This window comes from Pteropus alecto, unplaced genomic scaffold, assembly GCF_000325575.1.
Source record: "Pteropus alecto unplaced genomic scaffold, ASM32557v1 scaffold259, whole genome shotgun sequence".
Lineage (NCBI taxonomy): Eukaryota > Metazoa > Chordata > Mammalia > Chiroptera > Pteropodidae > Pteropus > Pteropus alecto.
Window position 1 is genome coordinate 850,295 of NW_006442492.1, and position 17,268 is coordinate 867,562.

The window sequence follows — 17,268 nt, forward strand, 5'->3', positions numbered from 1 at the left end:
TTGCTAGGATTTAATTTCAATTCAAATAAACTTGACACCCACTTATTGCACACCTACTGTGTGCCAGGCTGGCAGCTAGTGGATGCAGCTGTGAATACAATCAGATGCAATGCCTGGCCTCAGAACTCAGGTCTTCCAGCATACCCTCTCAGAGCCTGCCTTGGGGTGCTGGGCTGCCTGGGTCCTCAGAAGTTTAGAAGGCCTGGCAGCTTTTGACCTTGAAGCTGCTTGGGCTCGCACAGCAGGGAAATATTCTGCCGGCTCCTGCTGAGGCAGAACAAGGGGACGTTTTGTGTCCGGAAGGGCCAAATTCAACTTTCCCTCCTTTTTACTCACAACTCTCCTCCCACAGACTTTGGCTCTTGGCAACTTGGCAACTTGGGCCTGTGGCCCTGAATAGCAGGACATTCTCAGTATGGCCTAGTTTTGTAAAGAGGGAAACAGCTCCGGCTTACAAGAACTGGATTCTATTGGGGTTTCAGCAGCCAAATTGGAGATAAAACCAAAAAACAAAAAGGCATCATTGCTCTGGATGATTCTCCTTCCAGCTGCCAGCCTGGGCTTGGTTGAGGGGTGGAGGACAGACCTTCCTAGGGACCTCAGCTTCCCTCTGTAACCTCCTTGTCTATAAAATAAGAGTAAACTGATCTCATGGAGTTGTCCTGAAGAGTAAATGACCAGCTAGGTAACAGCTTCTGGTACAATGCCTGGCACGGAGTAGGCCCTCAATACATGGAAGCCTCCTTCTGTCCCCCAGCACCTTGGAAATATCAAAAGAAAGAACATCGGATGAGAAGGAGATGAGAGAAAGAAGAGCGAGTCAGACCTGGCTTTACTTCTTGCTCGCTGTGTGACCTTGGCCAAGTTACTTCCCCCTCTTTGGGCCTTCTGACTGTCTCTGCATAATGTCTAAATTGACCACTTTTTCACATTAACAGTAAGAGGGAGAAGTAGAGGGCTTTCCTGTATTTTCGAAATTCCCCGAAATGAATCCAGAAGGTGGCATGACATGAGGAGGAGGCAATAATAACAATAATAACCCAGGCTGGGGGTCAGACACACCCAGATTCACAACCTGGCCCTGGCACACACCAGCTATGTGCCCATAGACAAGTTGCTTAACTTTAGTGAGCCAGGGTGACCAACCTCCCCGATTTTCCAGGACTGAGGGTGTCCCCAAGGTGTGGACTCTGAGCACTAAAACCAGGAGAGTCCTGTGGCAAACCTGAATGAGTTGGTCGTCCTGAGTTTCTCTCTGCCTATTGTCTCCCCACCAGAACATCAGCTCCAGAATAGCAGGGACTTTTGTCTTCTGCTCTATCCCCTGGCCCATAGCAAGTACTAATAAATGAGTGAATGAATGAATGAATGAATAAACAAACTAATGAATGGAGTTCTCGTGAGAATCAAAAGAGAAAATACTCATAAAGTGCGAGAGAGCTCACAAATGACGGCAGCGATTATCATCATCACCAGTTTACAAATGAGGCAGCTGAGGCTGGGAGAAAGCACAGTTAATTATCCAAGGTCATAGCAAGAGTTAGAGGAAGGGAAGGGGTATGAACCCAGCTCTGTCTTTTCTAGTACTGGAGTTTTTTCCATTCTCATGCCACCTAGAAAACCAGTAAAGGATTGGAAAAAAAAAAAAAAAGGAGCTATTTATATAATAAAAGTATGTGAGGTGAGAGAAGGAGTTTGAAACCCCTCACGACGTTTCTGGGCAGGGAGAAGGAGCCTTTCGACCAAAGGAGAGCAATGTCTCATGCCCAAGAGAAGAGCATAAGAGAGGACCCAGAGCAACTTCTGGAACCAGCTGGCAAGATAAAAAGGGAAAAAGAACAGCACGGGGCTCGGTATCTCCACCGTGTAAAATCCTAAAGGTGAGCAAGACGTCATCATGCAGATGGAGAAACTGAGACCTAGAGAAGAGAAGCAAATCATCCCAAGTCACGCATTTGTGATAAAAGGATTTGTGGGGTCTTGGGGTTAAAAAGTCTCTGTAAAAGACAGGAATAGGTCACGTCAAGAGAAAAAACTGCCATGGGGAGATAAACAACAGTGATAGCAGCTGCTAGTTTTTCAACTCCTAGGATTGTGCTAAGAACCTTACATGCATTATCTGCTTTAATCTTCTAACAACCCCTGGGGTTATTATTACACCCATTTTACAGATCAGGCACCTGAGACTCAGCCAGCCAGCTGGTGAGAGGCGGAGCCCAGGCTGGCCTGATTCCCCAGTGAAAAATCTGAGGGTCAAGCAGGTGAACAGAAACCCCCATGTTTCAGGATTCTGCATCGAAAAAAGAAAAACATAAAAGACAACAAATGTAGGAATTTTTAGTATGTTGGTGATAAGCATAGAATTGAAGAGAAAAAATGTGTTTCCCAAGTCAATTACCTTAATAAACGATGTGAATCAAATTTGATACTGATTATAGCAACTCCGTGTGTGTGTGTTAAAGTGCAGTATAAATGCATGAGGTTCTTATTAGAAGTGGGAGCCAGGTTGTAGAATCTGACAGACCCAGCCTCAGGTAAAATTATTCACGTGTGTGGGCAATGATCTTCTGCACAGAGCTCAGTCCTTAAGTCAGCCATTTTCTTGTTGTTGCTAATTTTTCATTAGTGTTTCAGATCACCTCCATTTTAATGCCATTACTTCAATGAAGCATGCTTGGAGTGTGCATCTAGGAAAATGCAAACATCTGGGTTATTACATTTATCTGTGTGTGCGTGTGTGTGTGTGTGTGTGTGTGTGTGTGTGTGTGTGTGTAATTATAATGTCTATGTAAGTGTGGAGCAGGAACGGAATACTTTTGGTTGTCTGTCACTTGCCAGACACATGTAGTTGCAGTACAGACATCCTCTTACTTAAAGGTTCTACAGAGGTGGGACTGAGGTTCAGAGAGAGGAAGTCACTCTCCCAAAGTCACATAGCCTGGGTGGGCCAGCATTCGGATCTGGACCCAGTTCTATCTGAGCTTTCTGTACTTATTAAACTATTTAGGCAGCCAGCAATAAGCTGGCACTGACACTTTCTGCTTGCATTTCAGTCTTGTATTTGTTTGCTTATAACTTCTCTTGTCCCCAGAAAGGAATTTGAGGCAGCTTATGCCTTTGATGGCTATATGCGTGGAGCAAAGAATAGGAAAGACTTGCTCTGAAAAAATCACCAAGTCACAGGTGAGGTATTTGAATGAATATAATTAGCTATTCCAGGTGGCTCCATACGGCTACTTCTTATAAGGTTGATATTTTCAGTTTATCTTTAAAATGGAACAGATTCTATAGATGTTCAACAACCAGGCTACCAGCTCCCGCCCCCAAAATAATAATATTTACCATTTATTGAGTTCTTGCTATGTACCCAGTTCTGTGCTGAGCACTTGACATTAATCATCTCTTTTGATACTCAAATTAACCCTGTAAGAGGTGAGTTATGATCCCGTCTTTCAGATAAGGAAACTGAGGCTTGGAGAGGTGAAGGTACTTATCTGAGGTCCCTGCCCAACTCAAGGCTGTCACTGGCCTCAGGCTCTAATGTGAAGCCTCCTTTGTTGATGCTGAGAGGACGTTAAGATCTGCTGTGTCCCCACACACACCCTCACTCACCTGGCGTGACAAACTGCTGGAGAAAAGAGGCAGCTGCTGTGGGCGCAGAGTCCTGTCTCCTGAGGGGAGGCTCCTGATGCTGGGGCGTCCCTTCCTCAGTCCTCTGTCTACCAGCTGGGACTGAAGCTCAGGGTCAAAATCTGGAGTTATGGACAGGGCACAGCTTGGCACTGCACTGCTCACAGGGGCTGGATCTGGGCCAGGCTGAGAGACCTCCCCTCCCCTCACTCCCCGGTCCTTGAAAAGCTGCCTGACTTTTCTGGCTGATCCTAAGCCCCTGTGTACAGGCCTCGGGCGGGGGTGGAAGGGAAAGGGAGGACAGGCGGGGGTTCTTGGAGGGTTGATGGGCACAAGGTCTGGCTCCCTGGCCAGCTGGAGACGATTCTCTTTCTTTCCTCTTCTTGCTGCCAACCTGGGGGAGGGGAGGGTCGGTCCCTGGCCTGCAGAGTGGGAGTGAACAGTCTGGCAGCCCCTGAGGGGAGGCCAGAAGTACAGGATAGGGGCTCCCAGGGCCAGCCAGCCACCCCATTGCCAGGTAAATGAAGCTGGGGAGAGACTCGAGGTGATGCCTGTTCTGGCTAAGAGGATATATGGCTCTTTGCTCTGGTATCCCTAAGACACAAGTGGTGAGACTTCAGGTCCCTCCTCTGCTGGGGCTAGACCTGGAGCTGTGATGATTAGAGCCCTGAGGTCATTAGGTGCCTCACTGTATGGGTGGGGAGACTGAGGCCCATAGAGAGGGACCAACCAGCACTGGGCGAGGCATCTCTTGAGTCAGCTTTGGAGGTCCAGCCTCTACCGTCCTCTACTGTCGGCATCAAATAAGAAGGTAAAGATGAAATAAAAAAAAATGCCTGAAAAATTCTTAATGCATAGCATTGTTCTTTAATAATAAAAAAGAATGGGATGAACTTCACCTTTTACTCTATACACTTCCATTTCATTTGATTTTTTTTTTTTAAGAATAGTCATGTGTTAGTTTTATATCATACCACTTTAAGAAAATTCCTTGTGCCTCCAGTTCTTTATAGAAACACTTAAAAGTTAATAAAAGTTAACCAGAAATCTTCATGCTTCCCCCAATTCCCATCCTAGCAATGATTTACTTTTTGTGAATTTTGATGTGTCAGTTTTAAATACTTTACTTGAATTATCTCATTTAACCTCACAACAGCCATATAAACTAGGTGCTGTTATTATCATCTCTCCTTTTGATTAAAAAATTTGTTCCCAATATCCACTACAACTAAACATATGCCTATCCTAAAATTCAGCAACCCTAGTCTTATGTATATACCCAAGAGAAATGGAAACATACATCAACCAAGAATCTTGTACAAGAACATTCATAGCCCCAAACTGGAAACAATAAAATGTCTACCAGCTAGAAAATAGATAAACAGACTGTGGTGTTTTCTGACAATTTGTGTCATGGAATATTATATAGCAATAAAAAAGACAAATACTGCAACACACAACAACTTGGATGACTCTCACAGTCATTATGTTGAGCAGAAACTAGACAGAAAAGAGCCCATATTGCATTATTCCATTATATATGAAATTCAAGAAAAGGCAGAAGTATTCAATGGCGATAGAGGATATTGGAGGAGTAATTATCTCTGAGGGAGGCACTGACCAGGAAGGGACACAAAGAGATATTCTGGGATTTTGCAAATGTGCCCCTTAATCTGGGTGGTGTTTACAAGAGTGTATGCTTATGCGGAAGTTCATCAAGCGCACATTCAGGATTAAGATTAATGTACTTGATACAATTATAAAGAAAGAGGGAAGGAGTGGGAGAGCGAATGAGGAAGGAAAGAAGGAAGAAATAAAGGGAGGGAAGAAGGAAGAAAAAAGCAAGGAAAGAAGGAGATAAAGAGAGAGAAATAAGAAAGAACTCGTCCACAGTGACACTGCGTATGAGCAGAGGCCCATATTCAAACCCAGGTTAAGGTTGCCAGATCTATTTTTTACAAGACACCCTGTATTTTTTAAAAAAATTTAGATCAGCGTCTTTATTCCAAATTCCCTTCCGTGTGCATATGTCATACATTTGTAATACATGTAGATTCGTTGCCATAGTCTATATTCCATCCTGCGTAATACTGATTGACTTTTTAAAAACATGCACGTAATAAAATATACTGGTTATGTTGTACAGTTCCATGGCATTTTGCAAATACGTAGTCTTGTATCCAGCACCATATAACCATACAGAACAGTTCCATCATCTTCCAAAATTCCCTGTGCTACCCCTTTGTAGTCAAACCCTCTTCTCATTCCCCATTCCTGGCAACTGCTAATCTGTTTTTGTTTCCTACAGTTTTGCCTTTTTCAGGATGTCATATGAATAGAGTCATACAATATGTAACTTTTGGGTCTGGCTTCCTACAGTTAGCAAAATGCATTTAAGATTCATTTATGTTTTTGTACGAATCAATCATTTGTTCTTTTTTTTTAATCTCTCAGTAGTTTTGATTAGTAGTAAATGTTGAATTTTGCGAAATGCTTTTTCTGCATCTATTGAGATGATGTAGTTTTACTTCTTTAGTCTTTTATATAGTGAATTATACTGATATTTAAATGTTGAACCAGTCTTGCTTTTGTGATGTGAATACATCAAGTTGTGTGCTTGATGTATTCTTTTCATGTATTACTGGATATAATTTGTTAATATTTTGAGTTTTGTTTCTACGTTCACGAGGAATACTGGTCTGCAGTTTTCTTCTTTTGTAACATGTTTTCAGGTTTTAATACTAGTATAATCCCATTTTCTTTTTTACTTAATTTTAACTTTTCATTTTTCAATTACAGTCGACATTCAATATTATTTTATATTAGTTTCACGTGTACAGCATAGTGGTTAGACATATATATAATTTACAAAGTGATCCCCCCCATAAATCTAGTACCCACATGGCATCATGCATAGTTATTACAATACCATTGACTATGCTGTACTTTACATCCGCATGACTATTTTGAAGTTACTGATTTGTACTTCTCACTGCCTTCACCTTTTCACCCATCCCCCAACCCCTCACTCATCTGGCAACCACCAATTTTTTTCTTTGTATCTATGAATCTGTTTGTTTTGTTTTGTATTTCCTCTTTGGAGAATTGTCTGTTCAGGTCCTCTGCCCATTTTTAAACTGGATTGTTTGGTTTCTTTTTTTGGTGTTAAGTTCTATGAGTTCTTTAAAAACTTTGGATATTAACCCCTTATTGGATGTATCATTGGCAAACATCTTCTCCCATCCAGTAGGTTGTCTTTTTGTTTTGTTGATGGTTCCTTTTGCCATGCAAAAAATTTTTAGTTCGATGTAGTCCCATTTATTTATTTTTTCTTTTGTTTCCCTTGCCCTAGGGAAGGGAATATATATATTACTAAGAGCAATGTCAGAGAGTTTACTGCCTATGTTTCCTTCTAGGAGTTTTAGGATTTCATGCAAGACGCTCTGTATTTTATCTGGCGACCCTCATCTAGGTAATCTGTATCCAGAGCTGGAGCACTCAGCTACCACACTAGAGAGCTTAACTGAGTGAAAGTAGTCCCTGTGTGGTGCCCGAGGCCCCTTAACTGAGGGGCCTCGGGCACCACACAGGGACTCCCCACACAGCTGGACTGGACGTGGGCTGTGGCTTCAGAGTCCTGAGATGTGTGCAAAAAGCATATTCAGTATTATTATTTAATCTTGGAAAATGAGGTGGGGAGACACCTATTGTTTTTCAGTGGTCCCCAATCTTTTTGGAACCAGAGACTGGTCCTCCTGTGAGAATCTAATGCCTGATGATCTGAGGTGGAGCTGAGGCAGTGATGCTGGTGCTGGGGAGCGGCTGCAAATACAGATGAAGCTTTGCTGGCTTGCCCACTGCTCGCCTCCTGCTGTGTGGCCCAGTTCCTAACAGGCCACAGACCAGGACCAGTCCACAGCCTGGGGATTGGGGATTCCTGGTTTACATGATACAAACTACAGAAAGTAAAGTTCCACAGAATATTCTTGGAATAGCTATTGGAATGAGTAGAAGGTATCTCCAAGGAGGGATGTGAAAAATTTTTAAATCTTTATCAGAAGGAGCCATGAGTTTAAAAAAAAAAAAAAAAAAGGTCCATCCTAACCCCTGCTAGTCAGCCTGTGGCCCATCAAGGGTCTCTTGTGGACCAGAGCACCTTAGAATCTTTGCTTGTAGCAGTGAGCACAGCTTCAGTGGGCTCATGCCGGGGTGTTTCTAGACACTTGTCAGGGGGTAGGGGTAAAAAAAAAAAAAATGAAAGAAAAAAGAAAGAAAGAAAGAAAGAAAGAAAGAAAGAAAGAAAGAAAGAAAGAAGGAAGGAAGGAAGGAAGGAAGGAAGGAAGGAAGGAGGGAAAAAAAGGAAGGAAAGAAAAAAAGGAAAGAAAGGAAAAGAAAAAATTGAGAAACACTGGCTAATTGAATCTGTCCATTTTATAGTTGGGTAAACTGAGGCCCAAAGAGAGGAAGGTATTTGTTCTAAATCCCACAGGGGTATAGGGCTCACTCAGTCAGTTGTAAGGCCCTTAAGAAAGTACTCAGAAGTCCAAAGTTTGCTGATCGTGACAGAAAGCACCAAAGAAGTTTTGGAAGCAATTTCTGTTTATTTGGCTGGAGTTTTAGGAACCAAAGATCTTTCTGATGCAGGTTAATAAACAACATTGCCTCCTAGCAGGTTGGAAATGCACTCGGGTCAGGGCAAAGGAATCATTCACCAGGAGAATTCTCTGCAGGAGGCAGAACTTTTTTGTACTCAAATCTATTTCTCTTTTTTCCTTTATGGTTTCTGCCATTAATGTCATATTTAGAAACCCTGCTCTCCCCCATCTGCCCTACACTGACTTTCTAGAACATTTGAGAGTTTTGATATATTTAAATATTTGATTCATTTGGAATTAATTTGAGTACAAAAGAGTGGGGGATAGGGACCCAGCTTTATTTGCTAGCCAATGGCACTGAAACGGTTGGTTGAGTCACTCACATCTTCTCCACTGATACCTACCTGCTTTTAACATTCGCTAAACTTTCCTGTGAGTTTGGATTTCCATCATAGTCTGTTGATCTATCTGACTCTTTCTAAGCCAGTGTTCATTCCGTCTTAATTTCTGCAGCTTTGTCACATATTTAATATCTGGTAGAACAGATCCCTTCTCTTTACTCTTCTTTTTTGGAGTTTGCCTACCCCTTCTGCCACAGTTAGCTTCGTGGGGGAGTCAGTCATTAAGACGAGGACTCTGGAGCTCAACAGTCTCAGTTGCGCTCCCTACCTTTGTGATCTTGGGCTGGTACTGAAGGAAGCCAGAATGAAATCAGGAGGCCCATGACAGGAGGTCCAAGAGCACACACTGTAGTGTCAACCCCTAGCTCCACCCCTCATGGTCCCCAGGATCTCAGACAAACCCCCTCAAAGCCTCTCATGTAGAACTGGGGGGAGAAAGGGTTAATAAAATTTTCTTAACATTGGAAAAATAACTAGAGATTTTCTCTTATTGTGGAATTAAGATGAAACTGATAGTCACAGGGCACAATGCAGAGGGTATGTCCAGTAAATACGTTAAACAAAATTCAACTGAATACAATTTTAAAGATCTTATTGGCTTTATTCAACAATTCATGAATTGGACAGCACCCAATCTAGCAGGCAGAAAGGAGCTCTGAGGAGCTGTACAAAATGAAAGACTTTTATAGGCAGAAGGGAGATGGAACAAGGAAGTTATATGTACCAGGCCAAAAAAAAAAAAAAAGCAGATTGGTTATTACAAGTTATTTTCCTTTAGAGAATGGCAAGGCTGTATCAGGCAGATTTCCTAACTGGTACTGATTAGGCAGTTCCTGATTGACTGGTTTAAGATTCCATTTCTGGGAGAGCCAAAACTGTAATTAAATTAAATCTAGGTTTGATGACGTGGGGCTTAGCATAAGCAATTCTATTTTGGGCCTGTTGTTTTTAACAAATGTTAGCTGGTTCAATATTTATTTTAAACAAAAGTCAGCTTGTTTGATAACAAGTGCTATTATCTCTTATCAAGATCCCTTACACCCAGAAAATTAGGTTGAGATTTTCATTGGAATTGCATTTAATTTAATTTAGAGATTGATAATTCTATTATGGTGATTCTTTTCATGCAAAAACAAATCATCTCCATTTCTTCATTTATGTCTTCTCTTTTGTTGTTTAATAGAGTTTTCTAACTCTTCATATTTTTCTTCCAAAAACTGGGATCCTACTCTCATTGTTCATATACTGTTCGGTGACCTGCTTTATTTTTCTCTCGCTTAACATTTTATGAAACTTTTTATGCAGTAGTACACTGTTTTATAACATGTTTTATATGGCTGCTGTATTCATTTTCTATTGCTGTATAACAAATTACCTCAAAATCCAGCAACCTAAAACTGTAACCGTTTATGATCTCACACATTTTCTGTGAATGTGAAATCTGGGAGCAGCTTCACTGGGTGATTCTCTCTCAGTGTCTCTCACAAGACTGCAGTCAGGACATTGCCATGGCTACAGCCTCATCTGAAGGCTTGATAGCGGCTGGAGGGTCCACATTCAAGGTAGTTCCCTCACATGGCTGGTAGGTTGGTGGTAGCTGTTGGCAGGAGGCTTCAGTTCCTCATCATGAGGATCCCTTTCCATAGGGCAGCTTGAGTGTCCTCATGACATGGCAGCTGGCTTGCCCCAGACTGAGTGGTCCAAGAGAAAGCAAGATGGAAGCCACAGTGTCTTTCATGACCTAGCCTCAGAAGACATACACTGTCATATCTGCAATATTCTTGGAGTTACAGACTGGAGGGCTCCACGAAGGCATGGATGCCAGGAGATGTGGATCATTGAAGGCCATCCAGGAGGGCCATTATATGCATATACCAAAATTTATCTAACCAATCACCTCTCATGGGATGGTTAATCATTCTCTCCTATAAGCTGGTCAGTGTATTGCCTGTGGTCATACAGTGAGTCAGAGGCAGAGTCAGGATAGCCCAAATCTTGTGAATACACCCACTGCAGAAGGGAGGGGAGGCCTGAAGGAAAAATCCAAGAAACCAGATTCTATCAGTGGGGAGTAGAAGAAGGGAACTTTCAACCAATTCCACACAGGGACAAGGATTTCTTGGCTGCCTGGTTGCTGATGCCTTGGATACCAGTGACACTTGGACACTGTAGGCCAAGTGGCCAAGGTTTTGAGTCCCTGAATACCATACCCTACATGCTGGGGCGCATCCGAACTGTCACCTCTCAGACTAGAAAGACCTATAACCTACACATGGACCATGGGGTCTTTTTGGCCTGAGTTCAAATCCTATCTCTGCTCTAAGTCTCAGTTTCTACGTCCAAAGAAGTGATAATATTAGATATATTAGTTTCCTAGGACTGTTGTAACAAAGTACTACAAACCGGATGGTTCATACAGTAGAAATCTGTTGCCTCACAGATCTAGAGACCAGAAGTCTTAAATCAAGTTGTTGGTAGTGCTGGTTCCTTTTGAGAGCTGTGAGAATCAGTTCTATGCTCCTCTCCTAGTTTCTAAGGTTTGTGTTCCTTGGCTTATAGTGGGAAAATGCCAGTCTTCACATAGTGACTTCCTGGCGTCTCTGTCTCTAAATTTTCCCTTTTCATAATGACACAGTCGTATTGGACTAGGGCTCACCCTAATGACCTTATCTTAACTTGCAGACATCTGCGCAGACTCTATTTCCAAATAAGGTCAAATTCACGGGTCCTGAGGCTTAGGATTTTAACATTCAATCTCACAACCAGCCCATGAGATAAGTACTGTTATTCTTATCTCCTTTACAGAGGAAGAAAGTGAGCCTCCGACAAAGGAAGTGCCAGACCTGGCTCCCAAACTGGAGGTAGTTTGAACCAGGTAGATCCCAGGATCTCTACGCCTCCCTAGTGGGGTTGTCTCGTCTGCTCAAATGTCACTTTGGCCAGATGCTTCTGCTCATATGTCACCTTGGCCAGAGGGTTCCTTGACCACTTGCCTAAACAGCCCTCAACTCACCCTTTTCCCTTACCCTGCTTTGTTTTTCTCTCAAGCCCTTTTTAACTACTTGACATTATATTTCATTTACTTAACATTTATCTATGCTTGTCTCATTCTAAGAACTACACCAATATGAATTCATTTAATCACAACCTATTTTGTATATGTTATTGTAAATACACTTGCTTATGTGGTGTTTGATTTCATCCCCACCTTGTGTGGATGCCCTCAAAGGACACTGACTCTGTTACATTCACTAATAGACCCCGAATTCCTAGACTAGTGCCTAGCAGAATGTAGGTACTCCATAAATGTTTGTTGAATGAAAGAACTGAGTGAATGAAAAAATGAAATAATATCCAAGAAATGCCTGAAACATAGTGGATTATGACATTATAATGATTTTATTTTTACAGTATAGGTGTAGGTTGGTTTTTATATTCATTTCTTACAGCTGCTGTAACCAATTACCAGAAACCTAGTGGCTTAAGACAACAGAAATTTGTCGTCTTGTAGTTCTAAAGGTCAGAAGTCTAAAATGAAGTTGCCTGCAGGTCCCGTGCTTTCTGGAGACTGAGGGGCGAAACCATTCTCTTGTTTTTCTGCTTCTGGAGACCGCCTGCATTCCTTGGCTTGTGGCCTTTCTCATATCACTCCAGCCTCCCGCTTCTGTTGTCAAACCTCCTACTCCTCACTCTTATTCTTCTGTCTCATTCTTATAAAGACCCCACCTGGATAATCCAGGAAATCCAGGATAATTTCCCCTTGTCAACATCCTGAATTTAATCACACCTGCAAAATCCTCCTCACCATGTCAGGATGCAGATTCACATGTTCTAGTGACTGGAGTATGGGCATATTTGTGTGTGTGTGGGGGGGGCAGTGCATTATTCAGTCTACCAGGGCTTTACTGCCTCTGAATTTCATTTCTGAATAAATAAGAAGAAATTGCAAATTAATTGCTGTAAGAAGGAAATTATTAGCAGCGTTCTCTTCCCTTTCCCCCTCCTAGGCTGTCCTGAAAGAACCTCTGTCTTGTGCCAGAGTCCTAAAGTGGAAAAACGTGGGTTCAAATACCAGCTTCATCACTCTCTAGTGACCTTGGGTGTGTGACTTAACCACTCTGTGCATCAATTCCCTCATCCATGAAATGAGAATCACAACAGTGACAAAAAAATAAATAAAGAGGCCCAACTCAGTAACAGGCACAGGGGCTGCAGGAGCAGAGATAAGGGATACCTAATCTTCCTGGAGGAAGTGACCCTGGAGCTTGAATGGGGGACGTTTACATGTTAATAAATAATGTATCCCAACACAACTTGCAAATCACTCTGCATAACACCTAGCAGACAGCAAATAACCAATGACTTGTTGCAAATTGAGCTGAGACTCCAGGGAGGAGGTCAAAGATAAATAATGATGAAAAGAAATAGTATGATGATACCAAATAAAAAGGGCTCTCTCCACTGGATGCAAGGAAACTTTAGAGCTGCCTCTTCCGGCCGGCTCCACTCCTCCACCCATGGGGTTCCTCGAGGTCTACATACTGAGGGCAAAGGGTCTTCACTTCTCTTTTCCCCTTTCCACTCCTCTTACAGGAATTAAGCTTGTGGGCGCTTTTCGCCAAAGGAGTTTAGAATGACCAAAATTTTAAATAAAGACAGGGTCAAATCAAAACAGGATAAGTAAAAGTGCCTTGTGTCATATTGAATCTTGAGGAAAAAGGAATGACCAGTAATACAGTACTGATCTGGCTTTATTCTAAAATGTTGCTATTGCATGCATTGTGAATTTTTAACATAAATTTTGTTTCTCTAAAATGTTGCGTTAAAATATTATTTCTCTTGGTTACTGAGTTTTGGGGTTTTTTTGGTACCCCCTTAAATTTGTGCCCTCTCCCTTGTCCCATCCCTGCTCCTGAGGTTTTTCTTAGGAATCATATGACGAGATAGAGAGTTATGACAATGCCAGTGATCCTTGCTGTGTGTTTGAGGGTAGAAGGTGAGGAAGGCTATGGAAACCTGGAAAGTACACTGCAACCAGCCTAGGGGTCAGGAGAGCTTTTTGGAAGTGGTATCTGGCAAGAGTTAGTTGTGGGAGGGAAGAGGGTCTCTCATCTGTAGGAGGAAGTGAGAGGGGTGGGGATGGCCTCTGGAAAAGTAGGGGCCGGTGGGAAGGTAGCCGGAGCCTGGGCCAGGGGGATTAGGGTTGAGTGCTGTTGGGGTGGCAGGATCGGATCTTGGTACGAGTTTCTTGGTGGATTGAAGAGGAAGAGAACAGAGCAGTGAGGAGGACTTGACATTCGTGTAAGTAGTGGTTCTCCCACTAGAGTCCCCAGGACCATTAGCAGCACCTGGGAATTGTTGGAAATGCAAAATTTCCAGCCTCCCTGAAAATTTAGTGAATCAGAAATTCTGGAAGATGGGGCCTATGAGTCTGTTTTCTCAAGGGAATTCTCAAGCACTAATTTGAGAACCACTGGCCTAAGGTTCTCAACCCTAAAAACCCATACCCTTGTTACAAATAGTTTATAATAAATAGTTGCTTTACTCACTGGAAACAAATTTATAGATAATAAAGCTCACCTAGACATGTCATCTAAAAAACCAAAATCTGTAATGCTCTAACATAAAAGAAAAATAAGTCATAACAAAACAACATACATTTCAATATGTAAAGGCTTGGGCATAGCTCCCCTGGAGGACACAGGGAAGTCTCAGAAGCTTGTGTATGTTTTTAATGAATGTGTTTATATTTGAGAAGTATGATATCACTAGTCAATTGAATATTGTCCATGATTTTGTCTGATACTGGACATTTAAAAATAAGTGCTAAATAAGTATGGCAGTCTGTCCACCAGGAGCGTAGCTATAAGTACAGGTACTTTGGGTGGACTGCTCTAAGATTAGGAGTCGTTGCCGTCTATAAACTCCTTTTCCCAAATGGTGACCAACTCCTGACAAAGCTCCCAAACAGAACAAAGTATATTCTTCCCTTTAAACATAGTTGCATTTCTGAAAATTCAGTAAAAAATACATTGTGCTAATATATAAAATGGAGTTAGATTCTGGCTTCGGGTAATTAGGAATGGGGTTTTCACCCATACAGGTGTCTTATGGGAATGGAACAATTCTCCTCTGGGGGGACCATCCAGTACATTGAAAGACATTTAGCATTCCTGGCTCCTGACCTCTAAATGCCAGTAGTGCCAATAGCTCTATCTTCCCCGTTGGAGAGACAATCAAAATTTCCCCAAAAAACTGCTCCATAGGTGCTATAGTGCCCCTCATCGAGAATCACCTTTGAGATAAATGGTGCTGAGGGCCAGACCCCAGGAATATATAGGAGGTCCCAGCTCTTGGACCTGGGAGAGGCTGGGAGAGGCTGGGGGCAGCGGGGATCCAGAAGGCTGCCTGGGTTTCTGGTTAGACAGTAAAAGGGATGGTGGAGACAGTTTGCTATGATAAGGAGCAGGATTGGACCACTACATTACGGGGTGCTTGTGCAATGTGGGCATGGAGACCAAAGTGAGGGAAGGGATTTGGGATGAAAGAGAAGTTTCTTATTACCAAGTCAAGCCAGTACCACCTTCTTGGTATCTTACTCCCTGTCCCTCTCCATTCCAATACCGGTCACCTCTCTTAAGATGACAACAGCGACCCTCTTGCTAATCTTCCTTCACTCCTTTGTCCCACAGTCCATTCTCCATGCAGCAGCTAGAGCTTTCTACAGTGATCCCTGACTCTTGACACTTTTTTTCTCAGGAAAGCCTTCTCTGATATCCCCGCTCCCTGACACCCTCTCCCTGCCAAGAGTTGGCTGGTGAGGAAGAGAGTGAAGAAATAAAATGGAGTCACTACAGTCAAGATGCCAAATTACTAAAATCAAGTAGGTTGAGGTATGAGGAAATTGTTCTATTCTTGTTTTAACTAGCCTGGGAACTTAAACTTTTGAACTTTCCAGTCCTGTGTAAATGCCTGGTTATACATCAGGTTATACACCAGGTAAACCTCTGATTACCCCCAAAAGACTCATGTTTCCAGACTACCTGGCATCTATCATCCAGACTGCCTCTCATTTGACTGGTAATGGTCCTGGACCAATCCTAGGGCTAAGAATGCAGAACTGGTTATTCTCACGAATGCACTTTATAGTATAAGAACTCATCTTTCTTCTTTGCAATACTTCTGGGCTTTTGCTTAGCTGTGTTTCAAGTTTGCAATCCTGAAGACCCTTGAATAAATCTTTATCATTTACTTCTAGCCAAAGCCACTTGATACATTTATGCTCAGTCAACACTGGGTTTTTGGACACGGAGAAGGAATTAATATAGAAAGATTAGCAAAATAATTTTTAAAACATGCCTAGTACAGTAGCCCCCTGTCCTTTTATCTACAGAGGATATGTTTCAAGACCCCAGTGGATTGTCTGAAACTGTGGATGGTACCGAACCCAATATGTACTATGTTTTTTCTTATACATATATACCTATGATAAAGTTTAACTTATAAATTAAGCACAGTAAGAGATTAACAATAATAACTAATAAAATAGAACAATTATAACAATTATGTAATAAATGTTATGTGGATGTGTTCTCTATGTCAAAACATCTTATTGTACTGTAGTCACCTGTGTTATGTAAGATAATAAAATGTCAAATCTATCCCTGACCTGAATCTGTGTACCCATTTCTTACTTGCAGTAAATGGCTTAGTCATTTGTTTCAGGGCCTCTTGCTGAAGTCTTCCTATAGGCTCAGTGCTTTCTGGCACAACACATTGCTGTTAATTAGAACATGTTCTCTGTTCCTATTTTTCCCCTCAAATTTAATGCCTTTTCCATCTTAACCAAGCACTTATCATGCACTGTGGCTGTAACTTTTGCAGTTTGACTGCAAAACCAGCACAAATATCTTTTTCCTTCCTCATATTTTCAGTAACACAAGTTCGTTCTTACTATAGATCTTAGCAACCTCAGCATACAATTTTTTTCAGCATATAACTTTTTTCTTTCCTTACTGAGAACTTTCACCTTGTCATTTAAAGGAAACACTTTACAGCCTCTCCTTGGCATGTCTGAATTGTGATTTTCACTACTCTAGAACTTTGGGGCCATTAATTAGTAAAATAAGTGTTACTTAAACACTAGCATTGTGATCCTGAAAGAGTTGATCACAGTTGATCTGATAACTGATGACTAAGTGACTAACAGGCAGGGAGCCACTCTGGACAATGGGATAATTCAATTATTGGTGGGACCAAGCTGGATGACTTGAGATATCATCACATTAGTGAGACTCACGCACAATTTAAAGCTTACCAGTTGTTCATGTCTGAAATTTTCTTAGTGTTTTCGGAGCACAGGTAAGTGAAACCAGGAAAAGCGAAATTTCAGGTAAAGGGGGACCATTGTAATGTGTTTCACCTCTGTAAAACTTCCAGAAGGCAGGCCTAACTTATTTGCTCACTGTTCAATATTCCATGCCTGACAGTAGGTGCTGAATAAATATTTCATAAATGAATGAATGAATTTCTACAAAGATCCCGTCGCCAGTGCAGCTGGCCTCCGGAGGCAGGGTGGCGGACGTGCTGGCGACCGCGCGCCGCGGGGTTTGAAGCCGAGGGCCTGGCACGCAGGCTAGGGC

At 42.2% G+C, this 17,268-nt stretch overlaps 1 non-coding gene across 1 annotated transcript; it reads left to right on the top strand.

The window, feature by feature from the left end:
• The first annotated feature begins 7,721 nt into the window (after positions 1-7,721).
• On the top strand, positions 7,722-7,855 carry LOC112471393. Its single transcript, XR_003043283.1, has one exon. It is a non-coding gene; the product is annotated as a small nucleolar RNA SNORA52 (small nucleolar RNA).
• The last annotated feature ends 9,413 nt before the right edge of the window (positions 7,856-17,268 follow it).